General features: G+C 37.1%; 1 long non-coding RNA gene across 1 annotated transcript in view; it reads right to left on the reverse strand.

Moving 5' to 3' along the window:
* The window catches only part of LOC108300375, a 91,225-nt gene that overhangs the window by 19,333 nt on the left and 60,008 nt on the right, over positions 1-11,884 (reverse strand). The window contains exon 2 of the long non-coding RNA XR_001823375.2: positions 778-922. This is a non-coding gene — a long non-coding RNA (uncharacterized LOC108300375). The remainder of the gene's footprint in view (positions 1-777; positions 923-11,884) is intronic.

Here is an 11,884-nt window from a genome sequence, read left to right on the forward strand (position 1 = left end):
GGAATATTTAAGTAGTGGATAACTCATAGAACAAATACGATATCTTTATTCATTCAGCTTACATAGAGGGCAACCACAATTTATTCTTCTTAGATCTTCCTCTCATGTTTCATATTCTTAGGAAGGGAAAGGTATTTAGAAAAGACCTAAATACATTTTTTTATTATTATTGAACTATCAAAGATGTGCTCTCTTTGGAACTCCCTTCACTTCCTCATTCTGTGTATGTTAACCCACTTCAGAGACCATGGTGAAATGAACCCAAAACACCAACTTACTATTTGCATTATAAATGGAGACACAAAAGGATATGTTTAAACTTTTGGTTGATCTGGCATATCAAAGATTTCTTTCTTAGCTTACTTCAGTGAGTGCATTGAAGTAAACTGAAAGCAATAGCTTAAAAGTGGCTTTAAAAAGTCATAAAAAAAAAAAAAACAGCTATTTCCATGGAAATCTTCAGTTTACTCTCCAAGCCCTCTTTCAGAATTGCTTCTTTCTTACCCTCTTCTTTATTTGCAGGACTCAACAAGGAGGAACTCTGGAGTTTTCTGAATTCAAGTGTTAAACTAGTTCTCACAGGAGTGCAATCCATTTTCCTTTCCTTGTCAAATTTGCACTCAAACTTCCAGCGAGCAGCCTCACTCTGACTTTTTTTTCCCTTGAGCTAATTACCAACGCTGCACCTTGGACTCTAACCAAGTACTTTGCCAGGTCGGCCATTTTCCTCTGCTTTATAAAGTTCACAAGAAAATTATAAGTCAATAGAGTGCTTACCTGAGAGTTCATAGAAGTGAGGCTGATGAAATTTAAACAAGTCGCCAGGTCTCAACAGTCGATACAGCTTTTCTGAACTTCGCCTTAGACCTTCACAGATCTGCGGTTTTTATTTTCCGTTTTCAAAATGGAGGGCAGGGTCTCCCTAAGAATCATGGGAAAGGTGAAAAATGGCATTTCAAAGCTCTTAAATAACCACTGAATAAGGGCTCCTGTGAACTGAGCCTGGGAACAGTGCCTGTGGAAGAACCTGAACACCTCCTGTTTAGCATTAGCTGGGAGTAGTTAACAACTCTTCATGAAATCAGATGATTAAAAAGTGTAGGCCAGGTGCAGTGGCTTATGCCTGTAATTCCAGCACTTTGAGAGATCGAGGCCAGTGGATTACTTGAGGTCAAGAGTTTAAGACGACCCTGGCCAACAAGGGGAAAGCCTGTCTCTACTAAAAATACAAGAAGGAGCTGGGCATGGTGGTGCACCTGTAATCCCAGCTCCTCAAGAGGCTGAAGCAGGAGAATTGCTTGAACCCGGTAGGCAGAGGTTGCAGGGAGCCAAGATCACAAAACTGCACTCCAGCCTGGAACCAGAGCTAGACTCCATCTGAAAAAAAAAATTGTAAAATGTTCACGGAATAGGAGCTTTTATTATCAGAAAATGATGGAAAAGTCAAAGTGCTTCAGTCACTAAATTGTTACAAGTAAAATACACACTACTACTAAATTTGTCTGGGCAATAAGGTTTCTCTAATATGAAAAGTTATGCCCATATTGACTATTTGTCATTTCAAAGTATTGTTTTCACTATATCCTCTTTGGAGATGATATCCTATCTGCCTCACATTTTATAGTGTTTGAATATTTAAGCTAATTTTATATACTATCTGACATGTGTCCACCTACAAAAGTATCTCAAATTTTGCTTTTTTTCCATGCTTTACCATACTTTATATTGATCAAAAAATAGTTCATGTGGGAAAAGGTATCTGTGTGTCTGTTTAACCAAATAGATCTTAATAGTGTTGATAGAGTCTTATTATATTCCTGTCATAATTATTTTTTAAAACTTCTGGTCTTTCTTTGAAATGGCAAAACTTCTTGTATATAAAGAGTTAAGGATGAAGAACTCTGATTATAATTTCACCAACTATTTCAGTATTGTCCTTTGGAAATACATACAGTCTCAACACCAAACTTTGAAACACTAACACACCCCAACCTCCAAAAAGAAAAGGAAAAATAAAAGTAAAATAGTAAAATGTCTTCACAGATTCAGTAAAATAATATTAGCATTAAATTTTTGATAACACTGATGAAGAGAGATGCTAACATTGACATTTAATAATATGGAACTTATTAGACCAGAGGTACATTTTTCTTTCATTAAATTAAAGAATACAATATGTAATCATTTTAGCTTTACAACAAAATTCATTTCTTTAGGGTGGTTAGATTTCTTGATTTGGGTTTGCAAAGTTATTCTCTATTCTTGAATGCAAAATTTGCTTCCTAGTTAAGTCTAGAATACTGAAAGTTATCTGTCATATTGTTTTAATATTATTTTTTAGCAAATCTAACCCTTGGAAAGACATCCAAGTGTCACTAAATATCTCATCTAGCTAAATTGAGGCCAAAGTATGAACGTCAACTTTGAATTCTGAATGCATTTATTCATTGTCTATCAATTTGCCAAACTTTCTAAAGTGCAAGTTTATAAAAATCAAAGAAATTGATATTTTCTTGGGGCTGTGTAAAGCCTCAAATTATATTTGTCAATGACTCATTCTAGAGGAGAACTTTAGTAATGTTCTATTATTGCCACATATTCCTGTGCTCGTGTTAGAAACACCTCAGTATCTTTCCCTTTCTGCCACCACCTCCTACCAACTTCCTCCTGAGTTATGAGATTCAAGGCTATATTATAATGACCTCGGCCATCGTTTCACTAAGATTTTTCCAATATCACCACCAAGTCCTCCTGAAAACACACCTCCCTTAAATCGTCCATCTAAACTTCTCAGGGGAAGCCTGCCCAACAGTGTAAAGAAAACAAACAGAAATCCATAATAATGCAAAGGAAGCCAGCAGTTTTATATTGGAACAACCCTGTTCTAAGGTTAACCCCAGCTGGAATTTCTGCAAATTGTCCATTTACATGACCATTCACTAAGGTTGTAAATGATGTTCAATACTGGCTTCCTGCCAGTTTTAAAAAATAATTATGACAGGAATATAATAAGATATATTTGGATCTTATTATAGATCTATTAAGATCTATTTGGTTAAACAGTTTAATTGACTCTGCAAATTAAAGAAAAAGGAAAAAAGGAATAAAAATATCTGTTACTGTTAAAAGCAAATAACAAGAAGCAAAGTAAGCCATTGACTTGCCAGGGAAATGAGGTTTCCGAGGAATTGCTTCTGTATTAGTCTTTAGGATAAGAAATTTAAGAATATAAAGTTACTACAAGTTAGCATTTTACTTAATCTCTTCTCTGCCATGAGACGAAGGCACTGCCAACCACAAAAACATGTTTTAAAAAGAATTGAAAATATTTATTTTTCTTTTGAGAAGAAAAACTTCTTAATCAGACTTCTTAATCAGAATAATTTGAGAGTTTATTTGGTATAATTTATTAAGATTCCATATAAATCAGAAGTCAAAATGTCACTTAAAAATCTTTGTATTTAAACAAACTTGTTCAGCGAATATGGAGGTTCTAGAAAATGTCGGTCTGTGAAATTTTATACCTATAAACATGATGGAAGAAAAAAAATTTGGAAAAAGATCCACTCCTCTCCATCCCTTCACCCAGGGGGGAACAAAACCTATGTTATGGATGGTGACATTCAGTGAGATGGGTATTAACAGACAAGTGCTAAACTCTGTAAAATATAACAAGGAGATTCTGATTCTAATGATAAACATGTTATTGTTACATGTTAACATGTCAATGTTAGCATCTCTCTTCATCAGTGTTATTGTTCATTTCTAACTGTCTGAAATAATCCTGGATTTTACTTAAATTCTGCCTAAAACTCTTACTTACATTGTGCACTAAAAATTTCACAAAGCAACAAAATCTGGAACAGTCCATCTTGCAAGAATGAACGGCTGCTTTCAGTGTGTCTGATAAAAGTGGCATCCCCTCCCCCTCCTCAGGTGCAAACACACCAGAGCAGGTTTTCCTGTTATTCTGATGCATGCCTTTCTTCCCATATTAACAATAAAAGTTTGGTATGCTATCTGCCTGCAGAAGTTCCTTCCTGAGCACAAGTGTGTCTTATCTGTTGAGAAATTCTGACACCAGGTAGACCGTTGTTTATGTGAAAAGGCATCTCTCTTGGGCAAATAACTGAGTGCTTTAAGAACCTCGATAAATGAGCAAGTTCTCTGTGCAAATATACAAAACACCCAGCTAATATCAAATGGCTTTTTAAACTATTATGCATTCCTAAGATGGACATTTATACATGTAACCTTGCCACCTGGCTGTGTTTCCAAAGCTCCCCAGCAATCGTCCAGGCCCAGCTAGCCTCTATATGTTTTGCCTCTGCTCAGTTTCCACAATCTAGTCAAGAAAATCCAAAAGATTAATTGCTGTTCCCTAAACACTTCTTGCTTTCTCCCACTTTTCACACAAGGGCAGTACTAGGAAAATAAGAATAAAAATAATACAATCTAGGCCATTCACCTTTGCCCTTTCAAACCTGCCTCTCAGCCAGGGCTGACAGCCAGCCTGTTCTGCCTACCTGCCCCCAAACCAGCTTGCTGAGCCATGCTAACTCACCACCACTCTGTTCCTGCTTCTATAAAGGAGTCAACCAGATAAACTCATTTAGGTTCATGTGTTAACACATTACTAGTCTACACTTCCAGCTAACTTGTCCAAATTTAAATTTACAAATAAACAGGTAAAACTTCAATTACAAATTCATTTCCTTCCTTCCTTTCTTTTCTTTCTTTTTCTTTTTTTTTTTTTTAAACAGGGTCTCCCTCTGTTGCCCAGGCTGGAATACAGTGGCACAATCATAGCTCACTGCAGCCTTCAACTCCTAGGCTCAAGTGATCCTCCTGCCTTAGCCTCCCAAGTAGCTGGAACTATAGTCATGGTCCAGCCACCATGCCTAGCTGATTTTTTTTTATTATTATTTTATTTTTAGTAGAGATGGGGTCTTGCTATGTTACCCAAGCTGCTCAAATTCCTGAGCTCAAGCACGCCTCCTGCCTCAGTCTCCTAAAGTGCTGGGATTATAGGCAAGAGCCACAGCACCCAGCTACACACTTATTATTTCTTAAGCATACATATGTGCTAGCCACTGTGCTGAGGTTACAGAGAGAATCAAGAGAGTCTCTACCCTTGTGGTCCTTGGAGTCCAGAGAAGTCAGTGGATATGAACAGTTATGATGAACACTGTGATGGGAACGTGTACAGGATACAATGGGAAAATGTAGGTGAGGCCCTGCCCCAGTGGTGCAATAAATGAAGGGGCTGAGAAAGACTCTTTGAAGCCATGATTCCTGGCATGGTGTAAAATAAAGTGGGAGTAAGCAGGTGAGGAAGGCAAGCGAGAAGGACATTCCCAAGGAAGGATAAGCCTGGGCAAGATTGCAGAGGTGGAACACAGAATGGCATGCAGCAGGAACAAGCTACAGTTCTGGTTCTGGCTTTAGGACTTCAAGCCCATGGAAGAGATATTTTTAGTCAAGTGAGTATTGTCAGGGTATTTAGTCAACCCCCCTAAAGCAACAACTTCCTTTTTTTGAGAAAGAGACCAACCCTAACTTCAGGATTTCCCTTCCACTCACAAAGACTCCTCCAAAGTAGGTTCTTCCTCTGCTTTTGAATCCAATGTACCTAGACACCCTTCCCTAACGTAAGCAAGTCCATCCATCTCATCAGATTTAATTGCTCCACATAATTCTTTGTACCTATTTTTATATATAGTTCTCAATTATCACCTTGTCTCCCCCACAACACCTTGGGACAAGACTCTTGAATACTGTTTCTTTTTCTTCCACCTTTCAGAACACTTTAGAGCTCTGTAAATATTGATAACTTATCATGTGACTTGGCATCTTCATAAACAGAAGCAGACAAATTTTTTTTCATAATTGTTTCTCCAGCAATACTTTCAAGATAGAGGTAACAGCAAAGTAATTCACCACAGGAGTTAAGTGTCCAAGGTTGTTAGATACAAAATAACAATAAAATTGAAGACCCTTGGATGCCTATAATGGACAGTTTTGTACCCTCTATCTCACTTAATCTTCACAACTATATCAGATGGCATCAGTATTATTGCCTCTATTTTATAGATGAGAAAACTGAGTCTCAGAGAGATTAATTCACCCTGCTCAGGAAAGTTAAAGAAAGCTTCCCTGCAGAAGACCCATGAGAGCCCAAAGCGACTAGGATGTAGCCATGAGAAGAGAGGAAAAGACTCTCTGAGGTAACAGGCAGGGCCAGGGCTCAAACCTACATCCATCTGACTCCAAAGTTTCCAGGCTAAATATTTTTATGTCAATGCATTCAAAAAAATACAATTTAAAACACACACAGCTGTCATTGGTCACTTTTGAAGAAGGCTACGAAATAAGCTGAAACGGGGGAAAAAAAGGGTTAAATCCAGTATTTTATCCTGGGTTTTATAGACATAATATAATGAACATACATTTCCTTAGGGTAATCAAATAGGAAAAGTTTCTCTTAGAAATATTTCAACTACTAGGTTAAAAGGAATTACATTCATAGAATTAATATACTGTATTGCAGCCTCTAATGAATTAAGGGATCTGGGCAATGATCGATAATGGCTACTGATATTACAAAAAAGATACAATCTAGCATTGTTTGCCTCCTAATAGAAATACATGGCCAGGCGCGGTGACTTACGCCTATAATCCCAGCAGTTTGGGAGGCTGAGGTGGGCAGATCATGAGTTCAGGAGTTTGAGACCAACCTGATCAACATGGTGAAACCCCGTCTCTACTAAAATATACGAAAATTAGCCAGGAGTGATGGTGCACACCTGTAATCCCAGCTACTCAGGAGGCTGAGACAGGAGAATTGCTTGAACCTGGGAGGCAGAGGGTGCAGTGAATGGAGATCACACCATTGCACTCCAGCATGGGTGACAGAGCAAGACTCCATTTCAAGAAAGAAAGGAAAGGAAAGGATAGGAAAGGAAAGGAAAGGAAAGGAAAGGAAAGGAAAGGAAAGGAAAGGAAAGGAAAGGAAAAAGGAAAGGAAAGGAAGATACATGACACATCTATGAAATAGATGTGCCAAAAAAACTCACCTGAATATAATTATACATTTAGATATCAATTAACAGGAAATAGAAAAGACTGAGGAACATGTCAAAAGATAGCACAGAAATTTAATCAATTAAAATCAAAAAATTCACAGGAAAAATGACCTAGTTTCTTCACCAAATAGTTGTTTAGAAAAAGAAAGAAAAATGGAAGGAAACCTATGAAGTAAAAGACACTTAAGACACATTGCACCAATAGCTTCCTACGGACATTATTAGGATCTAGATTCAGACAAATTGTTAAAAATATGTATGTATATATATGAGACAATTGGAGAAATCTAAATCTTGAATTGCTACTGAATACACTTAACAATTTTTTGTTAATTTTTAGGTGTGCTAACATTATTGCATTTGCCTTTTAAATTTAAAAAACCCTTAATTTTAAAGATAAATTTGGAAATATTTACAGATGAAATTGTACAAGATTTGTCTCAAAAAAAATTTGTTAAAACAAGATTAAATGAAGATACAGATTAGACTAGACTGGACGTGAATTAATGGTTGACTCTTGATAATAGGAATGTAGGGATTCGTTATTCACCTCACTCTACTTTGATATATTTTTGAAGTATATATATATAAATTTCAATAATAAATTCGACATATTACTAATATAATAAGAGTAAGTCTTTTAAGCCACTTCCTTTCCCTGGCTCCACTTGGCCTCCTCAGCTGTGGACTCTTGACACTTTGTTAAGCCTAGCGTCCTCTTTTAAAGACTCAGTAGAAAAACAACCATCCAAGGATATCCTTCACCAGGAAAAAGGGATCATCTGAGCTCTGGGACTGCCCTTGCTTTGATTATCATCCTCCCTCTTTCTGGACAAGGTAGTTCCTAACCAAAATGTAGTTTGGCTGACTCTGAAATATGCTAGCAGAAGGCATATATTTTTCAACCCTGCCCTTAGGCAGCCTAAAAAGTGCACACCCTGCAAAACGATTAAGATCACTCCCTGTCACACCCCTTCCTCATTTTTCAACTTCACTTTTTATCATCCTGCATTTTGACATCAGGGACATTTACAACGATCAGCAAGGACACAGACATTCTCCATGGTAACTGTAAGTTTACTTGTTTATTTAGAAAAGTCTAGAGTCAGTGGCATGCAAACTCAAACAGGGCCTTAGAGAACACTAAATTTAGTTGCCTCACTTTCCAGGGGTGATAAGCTAGGCTCCAAAAGGTAAGGGGCTTACCCAAAACACATGCAAAAAGGAAGTGCCTGACCTGGGCACTGTAAAATCACAAACACAGTTTTCCTCTCCAATCTCTATTTTCAAGAACAGAGGAGGACTCAGAACTGAAATCGTATGACCTGTTATCAGTCGGGGTCTCTGAAATATACAAACCTAAGCAATGTAGGTGAGCCACTTAAGTCCACATTCTCTCCTCTACCTGGGGAGATCAGCATTAATAATGAGCTGAGATAGAAGAGCTCGGATGCTTGAAGGGACGCAAAGGGATTTGCAGTGCAGGGAGGGCCACGTTTCTGAACTTTCTTATCTCCTGGAAGACATGTAGCATGCTTTGAGCCTACAATGATGATCCCTTCTTTTCCTTTGACCTTCTTTTAGTTCTTGCATAGTTTTCTTAACTTTATTCATAGTTTTAAAATGTCTAGGGGGGAGGATTACTAGCTCATATTTTAAACCCTCTCTTCCTCCAACTTGACACTAAACAGATACAAAGATGAATAAAATTGCCATCCTTAATTAGTGCTTTTGCCTCAGTCATTCCTAAGCTGAAGCCATTGGCTAAGTGACCACTAAAAATAGTGTTTAAAAAAGGTCTTCTGAGTTAATTTCCCATAAATGTATTTTAAAATGCTCCCATCCCATTCTATAAGTTTTATGGTTTTCCAAGAAAGCCATGTCCAAGAATAATAAGTCAGTTGCCCACGAGCTCAGAGTGGTTGGGAACACAACCAAGAGCTAGCCAGGGGTCTAGCTGACCCCAAAGCCCATGCCTTCCAAGCAGCACAAGAGAGAGGAAGGCACCATCTAGGTGTCTTTCTTAGCTCCAAAGGAATAAAAGTCTTCCCAGGAAGGGACCAGCAGGACCTGAAGGCCGTTCTTTAAGTCCCCTTCAGGATCTCCTGGTGAAAAGGTCAAAATATGTTCTGCGCTTTTCAGAGACAGAGTTGTAAAATGGCTGTGGGAGAACAGCCTCAGAGTGAACCTGACATTGGGTGTGTGTAAGCAGTTCATGACTCTGCGGTTGAGTGTACATGAGTCACCCAGAACACCGTTAGGCTCCAACATAAACCATGTCCTCAGGCCTCACCCTCAGCCCCTGCCACAAGCTTATTCACACATGATGTGCTAGCCTGGCACCCAAAACCCCCAAATCATCTGTGAGTCACAGCTCATTACGTGGAACACTGCAGGCTTGCTATCCTGATGTTGGGCCATGATTTTCTTAATTGAACCAAGAAAAGGAGCGTGGGAAGTGAGGGAGCCAAGCTGTTACCTATGCATTAAAGAATATGAAGCAGGACCAAAGGCACCAAGAAGAAAACATTCCAAGTTTAGCTCTTTCTCAAGGAGGTCCAGAGCTCCAGAGCCAGGCTGCTGAGTTTTAAGCCCAGCTCTGCCCCTTAGCATCCGTATGATCTGGGGCATGTGATTTCTGCCTCAGCTTCCTCATTAGTGAAATGAAAGTAAAATAGCATCTACCATATAGGGCTTACCCCTGTTAAAACAGTAACACCTAAAATGTATGTTTAAATAAATGCAGATTGAGTATCCCTTATCTAAAATGCTTGGAACCAGAAGAGTTTCAGATTTTGGACTTTTTTTTTTTTTAAATATTTGTGTTATGCTGGTTCAGCATCCCTAATTCAAAAATCCAAAACGTTTCAACGAGCATTTCCTTTGAGCATTCTATCGGTGCTCAAAAGTTTCAGACTCTGGAGCATTTCCGATTTCAGACATTCAGATTAGGGATACTCAACGGTGCTATTTATATGCCTTCAGAATACTTTTACTTAAAACCATGTATGTCATTGGTATATAAACCATGAAGTTGAACTCATCAACTCATTGCAACAAAGATCATCATGGAACTGTAACTGGAGAGCTTTGTTTATAACAAGATTGCTCAATGATTGATATCTGGAGATGGAAAACAGAATAAGTGGGAAACTAGTAACCAATATAATCCTGAATATTATCTTCAGGGAGTTTAAAATTATAATGTTTAATAAGTGATCTTTTCACATCATTCTATCTTAGAACTATGTCTAGGTATCTTTGCCTTAACATTTAGGTGCATGAGCTTCTTTATCTTCTTGCTAAAGTTCAAAATCTAATTTCTAACACAGGTTACTTGCTGTAATAAACTCTACAAGCTTTAAAATGACAGGTTGAAAGATACAATTTTTTAGAGTTATGAATTAATAGCCATATATGTCAAAGACTCTGAAAGGGCCAACTTTTTCATATTTATAGATATATTATTGAAATGATAAAAAATGAACTGTGGAAGAAGGAAAGAACAGAGAACCACATATAATGAATCAAACATACTTAACAAGACATGTACAGACACTTTGGTGTGCATCTCTTTTATTACGTTACATTAATCAAATACTGCTAAAGACATCCATCTGAGCAAAGCGTCATGATGATATTCTATAAAAACATTCTTTTGAAAAGAGTCCATCCTGACAGCCATATCAACTATATTGTTTTAAGTGATTGTCAGACCCACACTTCTCAGAAATTAAGACAATTTATGTATGTGCCTCTTGAGTTCTCCTCTCAACCCCACTGAGGCTAGCTTTTTAAAAGAAAATAATTTAATTGGAGAAAATGGACAAAATCTGATGAAGGACTCATAAGACTCTGGCCGCAAATAATTTTTTAAAATGTTTTAGAAACATAATATCAATTCATCTAGTTTTAAAGTTTTCACAAATTGTAATTGGAAATTCTGCTTATTTTGCAAAATAATTACCTGACCTTGAGAGTATTTTTCCTGATGGCTTTACATAGTGATGATGACATATTGTTTCATTTTCATGCTGATAAACTACATAAGAATTGCAATTTTTATATGCAATTGTTCATAATAGTGTTTGGATTTCTCTGTTTAAATTCTATTAGAGTCCTACTTTATGAAAAATCTATCACTTAATATTCTATTTAATACTGAGATGAACATACATAAAAGCAAACAGATGAAGAAGATGAGTAATATCACAGGATCTGTAGCCATCAGACTATGAGCAAATCATAATATATTATTATAAGTCCCTTCTGTTACAGTCAGATATTTCAGAAAAATACAATAATGTATTAAAAATGGAACTTCTCTTGTCTTTAAATAGCGTAATTCAACTGATATATCTAGATAATATTTATAGGTCTCAATACCTATGGTTTGGTTTTACCTTTTCTAAATTAAACTGGATCTTCAAACTTTTAGGTCCCAAGTTCATTTTACCCCGAGAAAAGATAGGTCAAAGAACTTTATAGCTAGAAGTTTGTCTTCATTAACATGCAACTGAACAATCAAAGTTTAAAAACTGAAAGCCAGAAGTTGAATATAAGACTGATTTTAATATCCTTATTTTGGGGGGAGAATTTATCATACAAAATTGATGGCAGGTAGAAAGAGGATAAAGGTGTCCACAAGCTGTTTAACCACGTATACATAAAATTTATTTGGAAAGAAGGATAAATTGGGCCAGTTGCACCTTTGCCTTCATATAGATTCCATTTTCTCTGTCAGTTTGAGAGAACAGTGTTTAGTTTTTCTACTACCTGCCTTCTGTGGTGTGTGTGTG

Source organism: Cebus imitator, unplaced genomic scaffold, assembly GCF_001604975.1.
Source record: "Cebus imitator isolate Cc_AM_T3 unplaced genomic scaffold, Cebus_imitator-1.0 Scaffold27, whole genome shotgun sequence".
NCBI lineage: Eukaryota > Metazoa > Chordata > Mammalia > Primates > Cebidae > Cebus > Cebus imitator.